Source organism: Ischnura elegans, chromosome 5, assembly GCF_921293095.1.
Source record: "Ischnura elegans chromosome 5, ioIscEleg1.1, whole genome shotgun sequence".
NCBI lineage: Eukaryota > Metazoa > Arthropoda > Insecta > Odonata > Coenagrionidae > Ischnura > Ischnura elegans.
This window is the reverse complement of record NC_060250.1, coordinates 85,108,350-85,129,185: the sequence shown is the minus strand read 5'-3', so window position 1 is coordinate 85,129,185 and position 20,836 is coordinate 85,108,350.

Genomic DNA, 20,836 nt, shown 5'->3' with positions numbered 1-20,836 from the left:
GATAATTAGGAGCTTCAGGCAGCACCAAAGTTTTCACGTGGAGAGTACCTTCCGTATTAAAGTAATTATATTAATGAAAATAAAAATATCAGAACGTATAAAAGTTTACAGGACCTACTTCATTTTTAACTAATAAATAACGCCATGTATGAACGATGGTGATTTAATGAATAGGCATGGAGATTATGGAGTTCCAATATGGAGTAGGATATCCAATGGATTTTTTGAAGTACATATCTTATCAAATGAAGTTGCAAATAAAGCTTGTCAATCACCTTGGTAGCGTAGGCGTCCTAATAAAAGCCATGCTATGAGCACGTTTATTTTTCAGGTTTTATTGTGAAAATTTTAGCGATTGCCATACCGGGTAAAATTTGCTATCTTTTACCATTAGTGCGCTTTCTTAGAGGGTTTGAAACAGTGTTTCCTAAAATTTTATCTGAACGAATGTTTTGACCCTTCTCAAGCAAAAGAGCTAATCGTGTTCCTACAGACGCTTTATCCTAATTTTCCGCAGCCTAGCCATAAATATGTCCTGGGTTTGAAGTAACGAGGGAGACACAACGAAGGCGTGAAAGTTCCGCTGACCATCCGGTCCATCACGGAACCCACCCTTCTCTCTCTCTGCGTGCTGTCCCATCTTCATGGTTTTTCATTTGCTTGGTCAATGGGCTGTGACCAGAACCTTTCTGCCGAGTCTGTCGCTCCTTTGGAAATTTCTCCGGCGCCAGAAGGCGACACTCTCCCACCCCTGCGAAGAGGAGCTCAAGGAGGAAAGAAAGAAGGGAGACGTCACAGTAAAATTAAAAAAGAAAAACGCCTTGGGCCAGAAGAGGAAAACGGACAATTTTCTTCGCTAAAGCGCTCCTTCTAAGGCACACCAAGTCTTAACGAAAGGGCAAGAAGCAATGCAAAAATATAATACATTGGATAGTATTTTATATTATTTATTTATAACGTAACGTAGTGAGTAAAGGAAATGATCTTCACCATTTTACAATATTTAACTGCTTTCCAAGGAATGCCAAAACCGTCTCAACTAAAATTGTTTGTTAATATTGCCTTGAATTTAGGGGATCTAATGCCTCCCAATCGACCAGTCTTTTTTTCGTAAAGTGTGTGTTCACATAAAACTTACGCTGATACCTTCAACTTTTCAGGGTGCATGCAGTAGACATTGTTTGTTGCATTTGATGTACAGGAAAATTTAAAAATACTATATTGGTTTTACTCGATGAACACTAAAAATTTCAAGATGATAGCTCACAGAGGCAATGCAAAAATATAAGACTTTGGAGAGTATTTATAATAGCTATCATCTTGAAATTTTCAGGGTGCTTACAGAAGACATATGTTTGCGTAATCTTAAATTAAAACAAAAGTTCCTTCGTACTTTCTGAAATGTAAGTTTTTTGTTTGAGATATAGGCAAATCTTAAAGATGTATTGGTTTTTCTCTATGAACAATGAATATTTTAAGAAGATAGATGAGGTTTTGAACGAGAAAAATGCTGAAAAAAGAAAAAAAAATACAACTGATGGGGTAATCCAGCCTCTTTGCGAGGGACAGTGGCATCATGGATGAATATGTAGTAAAAATGTTTTAACGGTTTGACAGGGGCCGGCCAATTTCTTAGAAAATGTGACATTTTAAGGTAACCTTACGATTTCGTGTTTTTGCAATTTATCTGACCGCAATAACTGTTATCATGGAAGGAACTTAAGCTTTTCTTTGTCAGTAATTTTCGCAAATTAATGCCTGACAATATCAAATAGAACATCATTATATTCGTTGGCTGTGAAAAATTCTCTTGGCTACTATTACTGTCGGCTGAAAAACTATCTCATTTTTTTCCGGTAATTTTTAGTGAATTATCATCATACTTCATTTATTTTTTAACTCTTAGTGGGCCCCCATTAATGTCAGTGACGATTACTGTGCCTCAATGCCCTGTGAGCACCGATACACCCATAGCTTAATATTAGATTCATTGGCACATATAGCTTAGATAGATATGGATAATATTTTTCCGAACTCATCGAGTTGAATCCATACATCACATGAATAAGATTAAGAGAAGCTTGGGACCCAGACGATAGGTATGTGTTATGTGGGTTGCCTATGTATATTCCCCGGTGGTGTTCCTACTTGCATTGCATTCGAGGCGTTTTAATCACATTCTCGTAACTTCCGCTTCCTTAAAAATGTGTTGATCAACCATTTTCACCAAGAATAATACTCTCCGATTACCCAAGCAGAAATCAAAATCCAAAATACATCCAGACAACATTGTAGGCGTTAACATATAAGATTCTTGCAATATCCATGTTAATCCCATTAACGCTGCATGGATATCTGTCAAATAGCCAAAGGAACCACCAAACAACGTTGCAGGGACGTCCAACAGTGGACGTTGAGGTCCATATTACAACATCTCTTAAATATCTGCACAACATCCGATGAGAAGATAATGGGTTTGCTTATAACGGTTTTCGTACTCCCCAGACATACTAACAAAATATTTGTGCTCTTCAATTCCATTTAGAACATATGCTACCTATGGATAATTTGGATCGAGCAGCAATTTTTAAATATCACGGATATTCCTACTTGGATATAATCTATGTAACCTTATTTTTACAACTCGTCGTGGATGTTACAAATAGGATGTCTATATAACGTTGTCAAAACATCCATCGAGTATTGACAACGTGTTTTGAATACATCACATTATTTAAGTGCCCGTTGGGTATCGTCTGCTGCTTGGGTATTAAATAATTTCGGGTTCTACGTTTTGGGGCCAATTTTATTAAAAGTTCAATGAATCTCTAATAAAACTTATTTGCTTGCGAGTGTGTTAACTTCCCATAAAATTGAAATTGCGGATCACTTGCTATACGTCAGACATTTTATAGTCCTTGGAGTAATAGTCAGTGATTGTTGAGTGGAAACGATTTTCATCGGCCACTTGCTTAATTTCTGATACTCCCTAAATCTATTTCGAAGCTCTGTGAGTTCTCAGGAACGTTAATTCACTTTTTCAAATTTCAGTTCAAGTTAACAAGATATTAGAATTACGATGAGCAACATTGGGCATTGCTTCGGTTCTTTCCATTAATAAGTAATATGAAACTAACTTATAATACAAGACGGAATTACAGCGATAGAAATAGCAAGAAAGGCAGAGTCAGCGTATCATTTCAAATGATGAAGGTATTCCGGAAAAGAAAATTCGCCTTACATCTCAGAATAGAATTTTAGATGTCAGGAGGCAGTTCATCATAACTTACATCTGGAGAATATCATTTTATGGCACTGAGGTAATGATGATCACGGCGGTAGAGAAGTGTAAAAAAGTGTAATTGGAAATTTGGTGGTACTGTGGAATGATGAAAATTAATTGGGAATTGCTTCGGTTCTTTCCATTAAAAAGTAATATGAAACTAATTTATTATAAAAGACGGAATTCCAGCGATAGACATAGCAAGAAAGGCAGAGTCAGTGTATCATTTCAAATGAGGAGGGTATTCCGAAAAAGAAAATTCGCCTTACATCTCACAATAGAATTTAAGATGTCAGGAGGCAGTTCATCATAACCTACATCTGGAGAATATCAAATTATGGTACTGAGGTGATGATGATCACGGCGGTAGAGAAGTGTAAGAAAGTGTAATTGGAAATTTGGTGGTACTGTGGAATGATGAAAATTAAAATTATCGACGGGACGAATGATGATGCGATTAAAAGAAGAGAAAGCTCATTAGATAACCTTGAGTCGAGGACGGGATTTAGAACTTAAATCCATCAACTCATGAGACTGCATTGTATAATGATGAAAATCATCGAAGGAGTAATAAATAGAGAATATAGGCCTGGTATGACATACAGGGATTGAGTGATTTACCCATTATAACCTAATGTTTCTTCTAAGTGACATCAAAAATATATACATTTTCAGCTCTGTTCTGGAAAGCTTGGAACCACCGCTTCTTTTATGCTATGAAGTTTAATGGTGAAATATGTAACTGTCACAATGTTGATGATGGAGTAGAACATTTTCACATTTTACAAATTAGAAGCCTTGAAATTTAATTTTTCCATGAAGTAGTTCTGGGTTAGAAAGGGTTTATGGTGCAAAGTAAAATAAATTGATAACTCCTAATTATATCCCTTGCTCAATGGATAACACCGCCAAACGTAAAGCATAATTAAATCCTCCCTGATAAAGTCGAATCAATCTTTCCCCGTCCCCAAATACCTTCTTCTGTACAATTATCATGGCTACTCTCACTGTGGGTTGACACACTGCGGACCTTTTACCATTATTTTTTCATTAAATTATTATTTCAAATGTGCCTTAACCCATACGGTCACCTATGCATTATATGAAATCGTGATCCGTTTGGCGAATTTAGTGGAAAGCCACGTCAAAACCAGTGATGATTATGAAGTACACTAAATTGTTTTATCTAAGAATACCAGCTAACTTAAATATTTGAATTAATAAAGAAAGATTTTCTAAAATTTAACGGCTTAGACATTTCACTAAATGCCGGGGATCGGCGGCATCACGTCTCGGGAGTCAGTGAACCTGCCAACCGGCGGATCGTAACATGTGGGCGCGCCTAAAAATTTTTAAAACTTAAGCTCATACGCGAGGTGGTACATAATGGTGGCCTCTTCTAGCTAAATTAATGTTTGTGGGGTGATTTTTATGATAATCTGCAAAGTTTTGGACTTCGATTAATTTAGTCTGAGAGGAGTAATGAACTCCTAAATGCTATTGCATATTTCGATGAAGAATGTTCCGTTAAACAGTTTTACCCGCTGAGAAAATAAATTTAATTCTTTTTTGATTGACTTGGGTATTAAAGTTTTATTACCTCTAATAGCAATTGAGTGTATTTGAAAGCAATGAAAAAATATTATTCTCATCTTTATGTCCTCCATAAACAATTCTACTCTTTAAACTTTTCGGGGTTGTTTTAGTTGTTAATATGATCATATAGACTATCGTCATAATAGGGACACTCGTCAAGGGTATTAAATATTTCAAAACACTATTAAAGACCTAATTTTAATGATGAATAATAATAATGAAAATTATAACTTTCCATGCCTTGCACTTTAGTATCAGGTTCTTTTGAAAATTGCTCCAGAAGATTAAGAACTTCCGTAATTTTATATCTTTTTGGTTTTTAATACATCGTGGCTCGATTGAATTAAGGTTAAGTTAAGGTCAATGGCGATGTGTTAGAAATATCCTCATTAATGCTTGTATGCTAAACCCTACTTGTATGAAAATATTTTCGCACCTTTCTTCGAAAGTTAATTTAAAAATTGCTCGCTACAAATTGAAAAAAAACTCATATTAGGTCGCATAATGAATATCAGAAGAGAGAAGAAGAAATATACATATTGCAGCCTACCAAAGATCAGAAAGCAATTAGGAAAAATTAAGGAAAGAGATAATTTTGTGACTCTGCGTTTTGACAATGCATGGCAAGCTAGTTAGCTATTCAGAAAACGGGAGGATTTCGTTAGGCAAACACAGTTAGAAAGAAGTGATAGTTTTCACATTAATGGATGAAACGATTTCTTTCTCCCATTGAAACTTTCTGGAGACTCTATAGCGTTGTTTTAGGCTTAGTCTGATGGAATTCCAATACGCGAGTTAGGTAAAAGTTACTGGAAATTTTTGAAATTCTGGAAGCTGATTGAGACATAAGTGACTCCTATAAATGGACTGAATAATACAGACATCTTTTCACCATAGATCTATTCCTTTCAGATTACCTTTTGCAATTAAGTGCCATTATACATTTATTTTTCTTTTCAATTAATATAACTATTAAACAACAGAAATACTCACAATACATTTAATTCTACTCTCAGTCGATGCATTAACTTTAATCTAACCTTGAAATATGCTGTGGTATCTGTGTAATGATCCAAGTGAACCGAGGTGCAAACAACAGTAATGAGGAAACTTTAGAAAGATTTATTGAAATAGGAATCATATCTATAAATTCTCTATCTCAGTGAAAATAATATTCACCCATCTCTGAAATCGTACACCAACTTGCAAACCGTACATTATACCGCTTGATAAGAGGATAATTAAATATATAGTCAAGGAGAAAATGAGTTTGTTCAAATGTTGCTTTGAGATCGCGAATTATATTGACAGGGAGTAACGTGAAGGGGACGCGATCGCATGGTTTCCATGTCTGTGGTGTTGTTTCCATTCATAAATGTTTGATTCAGTTTGCTCATTCGTATTACTTGAATGTAATAAATTATCATGAAATCATTTTTAAGCTTTGATGTCCAAGTTAAAAATATTCCAGCCTTTGCATGGGATAGACAAATGATCTAAATCAAAAGTTTAATTTCACTTATGTTCATCATTATCCTCTTAATTGACGAGAAAAGTATTATTTTAAAGCAAATGAGCACATGAAAGCAGTTTAACGCGTTTAGGGCCTCCATTGTCACTTACGGGATAGAGGTAATATCGTCGTAGGGGATAATACCTCAATCTGAACCCCTTCCCAAACTTAGTGGGTCAGGTAAAAGCTACCTGTTGATGCACTATACCGGCAGCACAAATAACGTTGAGAAATTGGTTTTTCCCTAATAAAAGAGCATTATTTTCTTTATTGATGAGAATAAAGAGAGAGAAATTAAGAAAAAATACTCTGAAATGAGACTATCACGATCTTGCTGGCCTACTGATAATGAACCTATCAAAATCAAAGAGATCAATGAATCCATGAATTTTCAGACCAGTAATATGAATATAAAAGGGGCATTTCAATCATATTTAGCATTTTTCTGCATATTAGCATTTTTTCAGCACTCGAGCTGTGAAGAGACTTTAAACACCATCGAAAACAGTATCGTCACCTAATAAATTTTCTTTCAATATATTGGCAAGATAAGAGGGTTACGAAAATATGAGAAATATAATCGAATGAATGATTTCCGTAAGCATTATAATTACCATTATGATTAAATTTGAAGAATATAACATAAAGTAATTGCAATTTATGCCAGCGAAAGCTGTTGATATCATAGTTCAAGTTGTATGCCTTTCAGGATATATTTTCCCACACCAATCGGTATGAAATTTTTATAAAGGGTTATCATAATTACTTTCCTTTTTCAAAATATTATTGCTTTAAAGTATTTATGAAATTCCAGAATTAACGAAGGAAATTTAGAGTCAAGGACAAGATGGCCGCACATGAGCCGTCAATATATATTTCCATGTTTCCTTTAATGTATCTCTTATATCAATTCTTTCCACGTAAAAGTAAAAATTAAAATTGTCAGCATTCTTTTTTAATATTAACCAAATAATATTGAGATAGTTAAAATTTTTCCTGCGATGATGATTAAGGCTTGATGACGAAGGCATAAGAAAGACACATCATTAGCATAAATTTTTGAATTTTCTACTTCTGTAGCTCTCTGGAAGTATTTTAAAATGTATTAGTTAAGATTCACTGAATTAAAGTTATATTTTATTAAATAATTTAATATTTTAGCGAGAAAATCTTCTGCTCGTGATAGTACAACTTTTTCAAAGCGTATTTTAAAATCTATTCTGTCGCGTACAATAAATGAAAAGTTACCTGCATAAAATGTCTAAATTAAAAATATTTTAAATGACAATAATATCGCTTCTTTCCTATGTTTCGTTTAGATAATTCAATGCTCAGACAATTGTTCACGTACGTTTGGCAACTCCGCGTCATCCCCTGAGGCTATATTATCTCGCGACTCGAGCGGCTGTCGCAGTTCTCATCGAGTCGCCGAGCAAGAAACATCTCCTGGGCAGAACATCCGAAGAAGGCCGCCAGATCCCCTACCAGGACGGACAGATCACTGGACGAAGCCAAGATATATAAGAAGCCAATATAGGCCTGCATCAACCTGTAAGTACAAGGTAGAGAGTGCTTTTAATTTAGAAAGTGATTTTCTATCAGTGAATTTTCTCTATTAGTGAATTGTGTTTTAAGTCAAGTGATTTAGCCGCTGGCCTATCATCAGGTGTGAAGTTTTCAATCCAATTGTGGGTAAAAATCCTCGCTCTTGATGACGGCTTCGCGGCTAATATATATTTCACGTAATTTCATTGTGAACATTATTTTTAAGCCGGTGTATGAGCCCGAGTTGCCCGGCTCAGCAGGTGGTCTTCGTCGGTCACTTAAGTGGACAAGGCGGGCGCGGAAGATCTAACCCTCACGGGAAGGAGTATTCTTCGAGTAAGTAAAAGTTTTTGATACCTTTATAGTTGCCTTTTATGATCTAAAAATCGTGAATTTAAATTATTTTGAATGTATGATACTGTGAGTTGTGAATTTATTCTCAATTTCCACCATTTTATCGTATCATTGACATATTTTTGCGTTCTGTTTCAGCTTCCAGCGTATTTCCGTTTTTGAAAATTCTAACTCCTGACACCATTTAGAGGGGTTTCAGATTCAGCTCTCATAATTTGGTAAGTTGACTTCATTAAATATTTTTGTTCCTTGAATTTTCTTATTTTCTTTTCTGGCATTGTGACATCATTATTCCTTTAAGAATTCCTCGGATAGAATTACGCTTTGAAACTATCTGTAGTTTTTAAAAACTCAATTCTTACGTATAACGAATACTCTAAAATGTTTTTTCAAGAATTTCACTAATTTTTAATCCTATTTTTTCGCAAATCATCCGAAGGGAAAGATAACCTCGATACCTCTCCATTCCACCAGTTTTGACCTTATGGGCAGCTGATCTTCGCCGCATAGGAATGAGGGCAAGGCAGGCGTCAAGGCTCTAACCCTCCGTCGTGGGAAATCCTGGAGTAAGTACAATCTTTTTATTTCCCCATGGCGGCTTTTTGCACTCCTAGTATTTTATCTTGTATCATATTATTTCCGTCATGTGTCTGATAGGATGGTTGGGCTCCCTTGATCCGGTTTTAAAACGATCGTGCTTTGTTCGCATAAGAACTTCCAGCCCCTTATATTCAGTTTTAAATTAAAATCAGTGAGCTTAGATTCGTTTTATTTTTGATATATTTCACGCGGTAGTCATCTAGCCGTGACAGTGCATTTTGATCAACTTTTGGTGTCTGAAGTGTCGTAGATTAGAACGATCGCCATTTTGTTTTCATTCCATGCAAAAATATTTCATGCGTCGCTAGTAAAGTATTTCGTCATTAGTGCGTCACTAGTAAGTTGATTCAATATGGCGGAGAGCGAGTATGCACCTGTACTAGTTTAATAATGACCATGATTAGCATAGAGAAATTTTCTCAGTTATTTATGTTCAGTTGTGAGTGAAAATTAGTGATCTTAGCTTCGTTTAATTTTTCATTTATATTTCTCACGGCAGCCGTGAAAGTGCATTTTTATCAACTTTTGGTGTCTGAAGTGTCGTTGATTAGAACGTTCGACATTTTGTTTTCATTGCATGCAAGAATATTTCATGCGTCACAAGTAAAGTACCTAAGTTGAGTCCATCAAGACAGCGAGTGCGCACCTGTACTAGTTCAATAATGACCATGTTGAGCTTTTAGATAATTTCGCAGTTAATTTTTGTTCTTTTGTGAGTAAAAATCAGTGAATTTAGATACGCGATCGCTTTAGCTTAATACTAACTCTAATTCGGTTCTCGATGTGCGGTAAATGATTCATTTTTAAAACTTCTTTTATGTTTCATGGTCTATATGCTGCAAATTAGTTTAGTTAAATTAGCTCATTTTCTCTTCCTTCTGGGGCAAGGTATTTAAGAAATAATTTGAGTGCCTGAAGAGTGCTTCTTAACTATTAGGTGTGTTAAGTTCTGTGAATCACGTCTCGCAAGAGGTATTAGGTAGTTAGTATCCATATAATAATATAGACTAAAGTTAAATTGACTCTCCTCGTAAAGTTAATAGTAATTTATGTATATCCATTTAACTCGTTGGCAAAAGGCCGTCATATGCTAAGTTGGCGACCGATATCATCTGGCTTCTAAGTGATCCGTTTGAAGACTTCAAATAAATGGCTGTTTAAATGATTCTGTGTGAATGTATTATCCTGAAATCTACTCTCTTGGTACATTCAGTTAAGCAATATAGGGAATAAAATTCTGTTTCGACAAGTGATATTTTTAAAATGGTTACACTAAGAGCCAGTGAAATTGTCGCCTGCTTAGTAATTTATTTTGTTTTATATGCATGTGCTTGTTGACTTCATCAATAATGGTTGGAATTTTTGTGAGTTGAATTAGTAAAAAACTTTGTTTGCTAGTTGAAGTGAGGGCATTCCATCAAAGTGAATTAGGTTACCATTAAGACATTAATTTCAAATAAAACTTACTTCTTTACATTTAGATATTGGCGATTGGTATAATCTATTTTCCCTATCTAAATTGCCAATTCTTTGCTGAGCTTTACCCAGTTTAGTTGATATTCGGCATTATGCATAAATTATACAATTGCCCCAAAATAAGTTTATGCCCTTTCTGTATCGTTTTATAACTTATTTAGCTGATTGATGAAATTAAGGCTCACATGCTGTAAAATATGCAATGGAAAAGGGAAGTAATGAATTAATTTCATTTTTATGGATTTGATGAATTTAAATGTAAAATAACTTTGTTTCAAAATTATACCCAATAGGGTTCTTTTAAATGTTATAGCATTCAAATGAGAAAGTCATGAAGCCGGTCCTCATTACATACGAATTGACTTGGACTTTTAATTGATAGAAATGAAATTTTCAAGATTTTCGGTACAATAGGTGAAATATTTGGCGAAAAATGCATCTTGATTATATGCCCTCTTTTCATATTTCACATCGGGTAGGTGAAAGTAATTCCTTGACAGACAGTCCAATAATATAATTTTTCGATATTCCAACCAGATTGATGAAGTATTTCAGTTTGTATCCAGAGTCACCATCCACGTGGGACTTCGTGAAAACGCTCTCATTTGTTCCAGTACAGAATAGCATTATAGAACTCGTTGAATATAGGGCTTGTATGCGAACCAGTTAAATATTCATTGAATGATAGTGGAAATGCACCTTACTATGTACACTCATTTTATTAAACTTCTAAATCGACTTCGACTTCATTATGTTATTTAAAATAACAGTTACAGTGGTTCTCTCGTGTTACCGTTTGCATGAATACCCGCACATTATTAATGGGTTGGGCATGTATAATTATTTTTATTAGGTACATACTCAACTCTCTATGTATGTGAGAAAAAAGACTCCGTCGCTGGGCCTTGTTGCTATGGTAGCTTCCTTCTAACATAGTTGAAAATTCGATTGGCAGATTATATGCTTTGAAATGAATTGACGTGGAATAGATTTTTAACTTCAGCGAAACTAGCTAAAAAGAGTAAAAATAACTTATTGTTTTTGAGTTTTCACTATCAAATCAAACAAGTTTATTAAATAATTTAATTGATTCCAAGTGAATATGCCGAAATTGTTTTATTATAACAACCTTTAGTTGATATTTGTTTGGACATTCATATTTTTCAATTTTTAATTAGTGTAATTAGTTATCCCATTCAAAGAAATTAAATAGGAAACTTATTTCTCAGCTAAAATCCATCGGAAATATATTTTATGAATTATATTTTTTTGGAAAAAATCTGTGATTCATCAATTCATGTATATTGAAATGTAAATCATGCAATCGGTAGCAAATTTTAGGCACCATAATTCGAAATTATTATACCACTTTAAATGGTCACATTATTTGCGATTTAGCCGTTTCAGTCATATCAAATTCTGATGTCTTACCCTCTCATTCAGTATTTCAAAAAGAATCACCCTCCGAAAAGGTTTAGGACTCGAAATTTTTCGCATCTATACAAGTAAATAGAAATTGGCATTCTTTTCTTTTATTTGGGGCGTTTACGTAAAAAAGGTTTTATTTACTTCCATTCGTAAGTTACTTGATGATTCAATTCAATTTGTAAGTATGTCATGACTTCCAGAGATATATTTCCTTATTTGAATCGTAGCTTTATCTAGGATTTTTCTTCCAGGTTAGGGCTCTGAGAGCACAAATGAGAGCGTTTTCAAATCATCAGTAAGCAGACAAGGTACGTGAAGGTTTTCATTCCATGCTGTTCATTTCCATGATTTTGTTTGAATGTATTCACTAATTTCATTACAATCGATTTATTTAGCGATTATTTAGGTAGGAAACTCAAAGGTTTTAAATCTGTTTGCGATAGGAATGGCTGATAATACTTGATGTTGAATATTAGCAAGTTGAAAGACGCAGATGCCGCTATCATTGGACTTTGCAGAGCGTTTTGGATCGCAGCTACCAAGTAATATATTGTTTGTTATGGATGAGGCGAATGAACAAATACATTTTTCGTGGTTAAGTCGTTCCTGACTCTTATCCATACTGCGCCATTATCTTCTTTTTTTAATTAGGCACGTGAATCTTCAGTGCTGTGAGCAGCACCTTTTTGTCTTTTGGATGCCCCATGCATCCCTTCTATATCCATTTGCAATCATTTGAGAACATCAATCACTGTTAAAAAGAGCCTTTTAAATGTTTTTTGTTGATATTTATTATTCTTAATGGAATTTCTGAATGTTGTTGATAAGTTACTCGAAATAATTTGAAGTTTCAACTTCTTTGTTCTGTCGATTGAATGACCACATCTTATTATCTGACATGTTTCGACATTTTGTCATCCTTCAGCTTACTATCTCGTTTGGCACCGGCTTTTCGACCTTAGGCTGGATTTTATTTCATTGGACGGAAATGATTGAGCTTACCTCTACCATTTGAGGAATAAATTTACCATTTAATCCCCAATAATGGGTATTTACTTTACGGTTGATAACAATTTCTCCATTCTAAGTTTAATTGAACCTGCAACTTAACATTAACGCATCCACCCAATCATATAAGGCATAAGGAAATGTTATTATTTCATGACCTGATTGGTGTGGATATGATTCATCCTTTGATAGTCAATAGGAGCAAGGTAAAGTTATCCACGAATCGATATACCTACATCCGAATGCATAACATACCCTAGCAATGTATACCAATTATTCTTAGAAATATTGGAATTCATCAAGAATTTTAATCATGATTGACGATTGTATTGTGAACGGTTGAATTAATTTAATTGGCTAATATTAAGCCAGTTTACTTCAAGGTGAAGTTTTTAGATTACAGCGAAATATAAATTATCGAAAATCATCTTAAAGCGATTTCACCATTAATGGACAGTCTGAGCTGTGATTGATTGATTTTTCCACGTTTTGGTGTACGGCAGGGGTCTTTAACATGTTAATTATAGAATACATAAATGGATTAAAAATACCGAAATTTTTCTTTTAATGACCCATTTGTTGTGGAACATAAAAGTATTTACAGATTTTCAAGCAGTACCTTCTTTGATGAGTACAAATTTGATTGCAAAAGCTCTTGGATTTTGCATGCTGTTGAGCGATCTTATTATTTCCCTGTGCTTTTGAAGTCGCTGTATGTTTTAGTTCTTTGATTGAAAATGAAAGTCATAAAAAACAGTAGTATTTATGAGGACTTTCAAACGTTGCAAAGAGTTCATATGTTGAATGCTTAATAGGTGAATCTATGACAAAGTACGTGTGCTATAATGATATCGGTTGATTTGCTCATCAGGGATTAATGCCAACGTATCAGAAAATAGTTTTATTTCAGGTATTTGATATGAAGTATCACGTAACGGGCGTGCTAAAAAGGTCATTGGTGGGTAAGGAATCCATGGCCCCTGTATAGTGTTAATCTGGGCGTTTAATTGAGTTTACAGGTATTGCAATATTTGTTTTTAATGTTTATAAAATAGATGAGGAGGCAGTATAGGGGGCTTGGTAGGAATTGGGGGTAGCTTCCATCTATTTTTTTCGTTCAACCTCACACCTCTGTGGGTGTTTCCGCGTCGGTTTAGAGCGAGCCGCCATTGGTTGGTGCAGAGAGCGAGAGCCCAATGGAGTCCGACTCTACCGTTTCCCCTCCCCTTCTCCGCTCCACAGTCATAACTCGGTACCCACCTTCTTGGCTCGTTTTTAGTTGCGACTGCGCAACGCAATGTCCGCCATTTTGAAAACTGACAGCTCGAGTGGGGAGGGGAATGTGGCGGCTGAGTGGGGTCGCGACTCGAAGGAGGTTCATGTTGTTTTCTTCCTTTCCCCTCCTTCATTTTCTATTTTCATACCGTAGTTTTTAATCAAAGCATAGCGAATTTACATCGACCTGGTCACTATTTCATAAACCTCAAAGAATTATTACCTATAAATACGTAGACCTACGAAATTATACACAAACTTGCAAAGCATGCTTACGCATGGTCTCTGTTTAATAAAACTCTAAGGATTTATACCCATGACGCATAAATACGTATATCTACGAAATTAAACTAAAAATTGCTAGCCGTGCTTTTTACCGAGAATTAAAAATACATGTAAAGAGAAACTTAGTTTGTTCAAATGTTGCTCTATGATCACGAGTTATACTGATAGGGAGTAACGCCAAGAAGACACGATTGCATTCTTTCCATGTCCATTTTGTCCTTCCCATGGTATTATCGCCATCCATGAGAATTTTATTCAGTTTCCGCCATCGTCTTACTTAAATGTGATAAATTATCATGAAATAATTTTTTAAGTTAGGTGGCCAAGCGTAAAACTTTCCTGCTTCCCGATTAGGCTTACGTATTAAGTTTCTAAATAAATAATATTTGCCACTTCTCCGTTCATTCTAATGTTTTAATGGAGTACTTGATAATTAAGTTTTTCTTTTATCTTAAAATCGTATATTTTTGGACTTTTATATCACTGTTTTCTCCATGATGAATGATTTATTATAAATAATTAAGAATCTTGTCCTCGAAATCTTTTCACCATGCTACTTCGCAAATGCGATATTCATTATTCGTGCATCTCATTTATATAACCTCTCATAAATTGCTCATGAGAGTGTTGACTTGAAGGATAAATATCCTGTGGACTCATTTTCGAAGTCGTTAATTGCATGTTTGGTGAATTGGGGAAGATATAATTTGTGAGGAAGAAATTTAATTGCTATTTATTTAGGATCACAATGTGTTTTCCCAAACATTAGTACATCTTTATTTTACGCTGGTTTTTCAATATTTGTAAGCATTTTGTTTTCCTTTCCGTTGATTAGGGGGCGTCCATTGATTACGTGAGGTGATTATGGCGATTTTTTGTTCCCCCCTCCCCACTTAGTTGAGATACGACTCGACCCCCTCCCCCTGCCTCTTATCTCACGTGAGATTCATACTGCGTATTTTCAGGGTACATACGTTAATTTGATCTTCATTGCGTTGGGTTTATTAAAAAAGAATTTGATTAATTATCTTTATTTAGAATTAGTCAAGACTAGTACTTAAGATTACTAATATCGCAATTTTACTGTCTCTTGTGGAAAAAAATCAACTGCGTGATATTTTCCAAGACACCCTATCTTCCCACGTGAGATTGGGTGAGAATCGGTTTGGATCCCTGCCCCCTGAACGCCTCACATAATTAATGGATACCTCCTATTATGTGATTTTCACCTCGATGAGTTGTCCCTCCTCCATGTCCCCTGATTGTTGGGTGGCGTTCTCATACATAAGAGAATGGATAATTGCATAGTCAGTAGGATAAATCTCGAATTCAGTACGTTGTTACGGTCTCACGCTGCGCTGTGGCTAAATGTTTCAAGGACTTATAGCCAATTCATCCACGCGTTGGCGCTTATTACATACCCGAAAGCTGATATCGAACACAAATCAAAATAGTATCCCATATGAAAGCAGGCAACTGTAATGCATATTCCGAAAATTTAATTCCTCATCAAAAGTTGCAACTTTTGTGATCCAGATGAATGTGAAAGTCACAGAAAATTACTCTGTGATACAAATTTGGTTGAAAAAACTACGTTGTGATTTTAAACCCTATTATAGGCCTAAAAATGATTTGTAAGAATGAGGAGTGAATTCAGCGCTATGGATATCCGTCATCCCATAATTCTGGTGTTGTTCCCTGGCGTTCATAAAAAATAGCTTGGGAACATCATCAGAGTTGTTAGCTGGTGGCTAAAACTTCACACCAAACGTTTGTCATATAAAATATTGCAAGAGAGCGCGTTTACACCTTTACTCTAGTAGTCATTGCTCAGGGCGATGATAAATAAAGATTATAAGGTGAACCTTAAATATAAGTCGAGGAAACGATAGTGGTATGATATTTGGAGGAGGCGACCGACAGCTGAGGTCATTGATACGTTTAGAAATTTACGTTCCTCAGAATTTACAAAAATACTCATGCAATTCCATTCATTTTATTTTCTGAAATTTTCATACCGGTTTTAACTGGTACAAACAATCATTGCTCCCCAGAATGTTTTTCAAATGATCGCACACTTTATTTCAATTCCTTCGAACTATTCATTCCCAAGAATCGCCAATTCAAATACATGCGCGAAAATTACAGATTTATCATACCACATATTGCCCCCTTGATTATTTTGAAAATGATCATGTACTTTTTTCCCTATCTTTGGAACATTTCTTGATCTTTCCACACTTCAACAACACAAATTATTGAGTAGTAATTTATTCCTTTCCCCAACGAGTTCCCAATGATGACAGTAATTTGTAGCAATAAAGCAAGGTCGCATCCCGTTTCATGCTACAAGTATTTCCAAGAGTAACCATTCCATGACTGGTCCCACTGAGAACACACTTAGGGAAAGTATACTCGTCAAGTTCGATGGAACGTGTAAATATGTATGCTTTTTATAATGCCTTGTAAAGAACATGGCGTAGATATAAAGAGGGTACGTTTCAGGTTTGATCTGGTGGAAGTTCGTTCTCTCTCAACTCCTTTACTGGTATTTTTGGGCCATGCACAGCACATTGTGAATTCCCTATGAATTGCTGCTGCCGAATATTGTTTTAAAGTCGATTTCACGCTCTTCGCTCTTGGCGGGGTTTTCTGTTGCACACATTTTGACAAGCTACCAAAAAACAACTAGCGCTCAAACAACCTTCACTCTACCACGACTATACGCCGACTGACCTTCTGAGCTGATCGCTTATAGTCCCTGTTCCAGGAGTGTATCCCGCGAGCCCGTCCTAAGGGTATCGTTCCCACTGACCTTCCGTGAGTGCCAACGCAACAATGGCGGTACTAACCCTTCAACTTTTCACTTAGTGAGCAAACGGAGGTTACTTTACGAACAGCCCTCGTATATTAGACTTTAAGGTCGCAAGGAAATAGTAATAAGGCTAGTCCGCTTGACTATTTGGCTGCTGATGAAAGGAGGACAACGCCCATGCAAGTAGAAAAAAGGTAAAGAGCAGATATGAAAGTTGTCTCTCGACAAATCCATCCCTAAGAAGTTAGATAAGACTAATTTTTTTGCTAAGTGAGAATTAGTCTGTATTATTTTCTACCTTATTGTACAGGATCCGGCAAAAAGGACGGACGCTTTTAAATATATCACAAAATCGGTTATTAAATTTTTTTTCACGGATTCGCGTTCACAGTGAATTGGCATTTGCCACAATTAAGGATGGAAAATCACATCAGTCGTGTGGTGACCGTTTTTGACGATGCATTGCAGGAGGCGTTCTTAAAAGTTTGCGTAGCCTCTTTCCAGCATCGATCTCTCAAATCGATCGATGCTGGTCTCCAGCGTCGATCTCTCACTTCCACGCGAATTGCATTCTTCATATTGTTAAAAGTCCAGGGCTTGTGCTCGTATATACGAGCGTTGAGGTGTTCCCACACGAAAATATCGCAGATGGGTAAATCTGGGGGGCGGGAAGGCCAATGAACATCACCAAACCTGGAGATAGGGCGCTAAAATCAGCTATTAAAATCCACAAGGTTTTTACTATGAATCGAATCCTACCCCTGGAACCATTTTCTGGAGCGCAGAGGGCGTTGGTGATAAGGGAATTTATGTTCACTCCATGGCCGAACTATAGTAGCCCATTAGCACTCCATGCACGTAAATTTCTGGCAAAAAGGGCCCTAAATAGCGTTTGGAGCGTAAAATAGCGCGACCTTTGCGTGTTTAGCTACGTCTGAGGGAATCACGTTGATATCTCCCTTCACATTATTGTTCTACAACCATAATATTGATTAAATAATGCTCACCTCTCCCTTTGTCTACCATTTTTCAATATGCTTGCATTGACGCTATCGAGGGGTTAGGTGGAAGAGGGGACTTCTTAGTCTCAACCTCGCTCGAATAAAGGCATTTTATTATCGTTTTCTGTAAGCTAATATTTATAGGTAAATGTAACTATATTCCTTCATATACGTCCAAAATAACTTGATCTTGGTGTCTCATACGAGGCCTTCCATTGTATTTCGCTCTTTCCAATTGTCCCTCGATTGTCATCACCAAACCAATTTGGTCATTTTTTTTATTATTGTAGTTTTCATGATTCACTTACTTTCCTCAATTTTTTTCTTTGACTTCTTAAAAAACACCATGAAAATTAGTATTTTTGCCCCCACTCAGTAGTGGCATAGCCAAGATTTTGAAATGAGATGGGAGAGGGGTTTATCAGAGATTTCGTGGCCCTTTCGGACTATGTATATGAAAAGCATCATGGAAGGGCATGCCCAAATAAAATTGATGGATGATCAGTGGAAATGAATTTCCAATCACCTGGGCGTCTCTTACAATCCCTTTCACGTAATTATAGTGTTGAGCAGGTGGTGAGCAGCGCGTGTGGAATAGGCAAAATTCGTCGTGGGATCACATGCATGCAAAGCTGATAATTAATCGTGAATGCAGGAGATAACCTCATTACGTGGACTGCACTCCCTAATTTGGTGTTATTCTACCAACGAAAAGTACATGAAAGTAAAATTCATTCACTGTACCTCTACTTCTGCAACTTTCCTAGTCCGTTCCCATTTCGTGCCCAGCCTATTTTGAAAGTTAGGTGCGTTTTGGGGATGACTGGAGGGGTTGCTTCATCTACAAGCTGAGACAAGTGAATGCCACGCACAAATTCGTCACCGATGGGAAAGGGAAGTGCCAGGCTTATTCAATGTGCCAGCGATCGAGGACCAATATGTTTGACTGAGTTTTCAATACGTTTTTACCCGGTTCGATCAATAATCCTCAGTCATTCTTAAATTAAGTGAGGGCCTGGAGGAAGTGTTGATTAGTAAATCGTTTCAATTTAGATCGAATAAAGCTATTGAATTCTCATCCTCAACTTCGATGTCCTCCTTCACAGATTTATGAACATCACGAATGATTTATTGAAGTATAACCAGCGATAATAACAGCATTATTGCAGAAAACCCATGTTTATCCTACTTGAAAAAGCCTGAAGCTAGAATAAATTCCCTTGGAATTCAAGCTAACTCTTCTCTTCTCATTAAGTGAAGTAATTACCGCGATACTTACCCGATGACCTGTGACTACAACAAGTGAATGCCACGCACAAATTCGTCACCGATGGGGAAGGGAAGTGCCATGCAATGAAGGCATATGCAATGTTCTAGCAATCGAAGATCGATATTTCACCGCAACAGAGATCAAAGGAAGTGAAATTTTGAGTATTCCGTTCATAAAATTAATTGTATGCCCATTTTGCAGGTTTTATATTGGATATTTTTGGGGTAAATCCACGTAATAAGCTGCCTCAATAAATCTGACTAAGTAGAAATTTTAAAAATTTTTAAAATGAGAAGTCTTGAAATTATATTTCTCCCAAAAACCGCTCTGGGTGAGAAAGTGCTAAAATAAATTTCTTCGAGATCATCTGCCATGCATATCATGAAAGAAATTGGAAATAAAGACATAAAACTTTGTAAGGTTCACTATTATTTAATATGGGCACCACCCAAGTTTCGTAACGTGGTTATATCTTCAGGTTCACTCACTGTCGTATGTATGTGTAAATATAAGATGCATGTAAGATCAGTCACCTTATGATGTAACCACGTCACGAAACCCGGGTCTTGACCATATCAAAATAATAGGGAACCTTACAAAGTTTTATTTCTTTATTTCCAATATGGAGACGTTTCACAAAGTAAAGCCTGAAGTTATCAATTATATTGTGAAATAAATTGTTTGTGCATTTTCCAGGTTTTAAAATGCATAATTTTATGAGTATAACGCAAAAAACCCTAGAATGGGTAGTATCACAGAACACACAAGATAAAGAATAAAAAATCACATTAATAACTGAATTTTCGGTGGCATTACCACCTTCCTCGGAGTTAGGTAAAAGACTGCCGTCTAGTCTTTTACCTAACTCCGAGGAAGGTGGTAATGCCACCGAAAATTCAGTTATTAATGTGATTTTTTATTCTTTATCTTGTGTGTTCTGTAATACTGCCCATCATAGGGTTTTTTGCGTTTTTTACCTCGCCGAGGAACATTTCATAGTGTGTATTTTATGAGTATATATATACGTAATTTTTTTGTCAGGAAAAAAATACCGAATAGCTTTTTATCCCTAAATTAAAGCAATTTGTTCGAAAGAAGGACTGATCCTTTTGCATCATTCCCCTCGAACATGATTGAAATTTGATTGATTGATTGTGACTAGAGGAGATAGCCTCATTACGTGGACTGCACTCCCTAGCTTGGGGTTATTCTAGCAACGAAAAGTACCTCAAAGTAAAATTTAAACGCTTCAGGGTCATTGTTGTTTTTAATTCATTGAAAAAAGTATAAATTTGACTAGAGATAGGGTATAAGTGTTAATTCCTTTAATAAATGTTTTAACCAACGAAAAGTACCTCAAAGTAAAATTTATTCAATGTACCTATAC